We start from the raw sequence: 3,919 nt of genomic DNA on the forward strand, positions 1-3,919 counted from the left end.
GGGGGGGGGGGGACGATGAGAGCCGTGAGTTGTCAGCAGTGCCAAACAGAATATATTGTTTCCCACAAATGGGTAAAGTAGCGAATGTATTGGAAGCTTTCGATAATATACTCAAACATTTAAGTCCCTTCCTGGCCGCTGGTATCTTCGTTGGTTCGTTATATCTGGCACATATAACATATGGAGCTGTCCCTTTTCTGTGTGACACGAAAAAAAAGATTGGATCTGATGGAACATGGCGATTCCTTAATATTATTGATCAGCCTGCCTGCAGTACCAGTAGATTCAGTGCTTGGTCGCATGATTCGTAGGGAAGACGCCGTTATCCGTTTAATTCGTAACGTGTTCGCGCGAAAATTCCAGCCACACCTACATTGTCTGATCCAGTTTCTTGTCGCGAATATTTTGTGGCGCCCTTATACTACCAACTATTTCACCTATTCGAGCCCGTTGAAAATACCCTGCATCGTACTCTTCTCGACGCATTGACTTTTATTGCAGTAGACGCATATTTACCTTGAACAACAACAATACACACGGAACGAAGCATCGCATCGTCGCTTACACGGATGAAAACGTCTGTCTGACGGCTGGAATTTGGAATTGTGGGTGAGTGAAGAAATTTTTCTATTACTTTTGATGTATCCAAAAACCGTAGTATACAGCAGCCTGAACATTTTTGAAGTTTGCTAACATAACAAAAAATGTTGTCAAATTTTCAATCTCACATACATTCTCATTTTCAGTCTCAAATAAAAGTAAATTTGAATATTTTCATCTATTTGTTTTTTGTTTTGCTTTTATTTGGCATTTGAGTTGATCTCAAACTTTAAATTTTATAAAGTAGACACTTCAAAAAATAAATGATGGCCGACAAATTGAGCGAGCGGTTTTACCTTCAAATATTTGCATCATGGTATACAGTAAACCAACCATTAACAACATGCTTATTTGATAATTAATACATGAAATATTATGAATGTATAGGATTTTCTTTGTCATTAACCCATAGGCAAAGACTGATGCAAAAGTACCTACAAATGCTTGATGATATATTTATATTTTATATTTGAAATGTAACTTTGAACAGCAAAATTCGTAAAAAATAATATAAAAACAAAAGTATTTTTAATAACTACGTGGGAGGTGGGCGTGGTTATTCGTAGATTTTGCAAAAATTTAACACTAACCTAAATTATACCAAAGGCAACCTGACACCGACTTTCGTTAAAATATCTAAGTCAGCCCACCATTATTCACTCAAAGTTGTGTTCGGAACACGGTTTGACGTATGTAGGAACTGCGTCCGGTCATAATCGTTTACACTTCACGCTTGATTTGCTTGGAATTTAGTTTTTCTCGTCATTTTATTTTATATGACTTGAAAATATTTTTCACTATAAGAAAATATTTAAATTGGATTTCATTTGGGTTAACGAAAACGACAACTGTGAAAAACTATCAACCAATATATTCAAACCAAATGTTAAATAAGCATATTTACATTTCTTGTTTTGGCTATCTGGATTACTGTATACTGTGTCCAAAATCCTACAAATATTATCTGATTCATTTGTATACATATGAAATAGGGTGATTGACTCGCTTTTTTTTGTAAAACAAATTAAATATAAACAAAAACAAAGATTGTGGGCGTTTTTTTTTGAAATCGGGATTTTCGGAATACCGAACTAAAACATGATCCTCATCTAGAATACGTATATTGCTGCATCTTAAAATCACTAAATTAATTATGCCAGGTTTGGCGTATGTAGTTCGGTTCGCTATGCGAATAACTTGTACAAGCCTGTTACCCATTTTGCGTTCAAGCAACTTTTGGAAATTTTTCTCTGTGACANAACAAGCCTGAACAAGTTGTTACCCATTTTGCGTTCAAGCAACTTTTGGAAATTTTTCTCTGTGACAACGCATTTTGATAAATTAAGTCACTGGAGAGTTTTTTTCTCGTTATATGAACAACCCTATTATCTTTGGTTGATATGCAGATATGAAATTCGATGACGAAAAAAACACGTAGTGTACGTGTACACGTGTAGACTAAATTTGTCAGATAATATATGTATATTCTACCACATCTCATAACATTAAGACGTTCTTTTTAAACAGTTCTTGTATGCTATCTGTAACACTCAAAATGGATGCGTATATGTATATATACTTATATGTATCGGGGTTCATCTTAACTTTGAGTGTTCCGCATCTCGACTCTCTCGCTGCAGGACGGTAGTAGAACCAACTTTGCAATTGGCCTTGTTGTTTGGCCCTTTGCCGTATCGACGTCAACTACTCGTATTCGGTTGTCCGGACCAGGGTGTAGTTTGGATATTCTTCCAAGTCTCCATTCATTGAGTGGTAGGTTTTCTTCTTTAATGACGACTAGGTCGCCTTGTTTTAAATTGGCTTGTGGATGTTTCCACTTGACGCGTTTCTGCATCTCGGTTAGGTACTCCGATTTCCATCTTCTGCAGAAAGTCTGGTGCAATGCTTTCAATTTTCCCAACGGTTTACGATAGAGACCCGAGTCTCGCTTACGTCGAATTCTGGTGGGGCATGTAGATGCCCACCAATAAGGAAGTGTCCTGGGGTAAGCGGCTCCAAGTTTGATGGTTCGTTGGATGATGGACTAAGTGGTCGCGAGTTGAGACAAGACTCAACTCGGCATAGAAGAGTACTTAACTCTCCAAAATTTAATCTTTTTGAAGTGGCTCTTAAAACTTTTAACCCCAGGTTCCCACAGTCCACCCATGTGAGGGGCTGCTGCAGGCATAAAATGCCACGTTAGAGCTTGGTGGCAGTATTTAGATAGGGCCTGATTGCGCGAGTCGGCCACGAAGGCCTTAAATTCGGATCGCAAAGACCGAGAGGCTCCGACAAAGTTATTTCCATTGTCGGAGTAAATATTCTTTGGGCACCCTCGTCTAGCAATAAATCTGGCAAATGCTGCTAGGAAAGAAGCAGTACTAAGGTCACTAGTGGCTTCCAGGTGGTTGGCCTTAGTCGAAAAACAGACGAAGAGACAAACGTAGCCTTTTGGCAGACGACATCCTCGACCACGGTAGGTTTCAATGTCAAAAGGCCCCGCGAAATCTACACCGGTGTTTGTGAACGCACGTGAAAATGTAGTGCGTTCAGGTGGAAGATTCCCCATAAGCTGGGTTTGTGGNTTTGGCCTTAGTCGAAAAACAGACGAAGAGACAAACGTAGCCTTTTGGCAGACGACATCCTCGACCACGGTAGGTTTCAATGTCAAAAGGCCCCGCGAAATCTACACCGGTGTTTGTGAACGCACGTGAAAATGTAGTGCGTTCAGGTGGAAGATTCCCCATAAGCTGGGTTTGTGGCCGTTTCCTGTGGATCGTGCAGATTTTACAATTGTGGATGATGGACCGTATCATATTTTTTACTCGCGGGATCCAGTATTGCGTACGTATAAGACGCAGCATCAGTTGGTTTTCCCCGTGTAAGGAGATTTTATGGACGAACTGGATAATAAGCCGAGTTAACCTGCAATCATATGGGAGAATAATTGGATGGCGCTCACTGTAGGCCAAGTCAAGGGATGCGCCAAGACGACCACCAGTCCTCATAGCATCATCCTTGTCGATGAATTGATTAAGGGGCAAAATTTCGCTTTTCGCTTCGATGGATTTACCTGATTTCAATTGTTCATATTCTTGTTCTATAGTGTCGTTGTTGATAAATGGTTATTAAGCGTTGTGTCCGCTTTAAAAGAAGATTTTGTACTGGGGTGAGTTCTTTGATAGAATGTCATAATATATGAGATGACTCTCAAAGCTCTTGAGAAATCTGAAAATCTGTCGAGAATTTCAAAGTTATTTGTGCTAGTTGTTGCGTGAACTTGCACCCTTTTTTCCTCTATGACTGTGTCGTAGTTCGC

The 3,919-nt window shown here is 39.5% G+C and overlaps 1 pseudogene; it reads left to right on the forward strand.

Annotated features, from left to right (window-relative positions):
* Nucleotides 1–489, forward strand: part of LOC108361191 (E3 ubiquitin-protein ligase MARCH5-like) — a 1,331-nt pseudogene extending 842 nt beyond the window's left edge.
* Nucleotides 490–3,919: the final 3,430 nt, after the last annotated feature.

This window comes from Rhagoletis zephyria, unplaced genomic scaffold (genome assembly GCF_001687245.7).
Source record: "Rhagoletis zephyria isolate East Lansing unplaced genomic scaffold, Rhagoletis_zephyria_1.1 Rzeph_scaffold_00712, whole genome shotgun sequence".
NCBI classification, from domain to species: Eukaryota; Metazoa; Arthropoda; class Insecta; order Diptera; family Tephritidae; genus Rhagoletis; species Rhagoletis zephyria.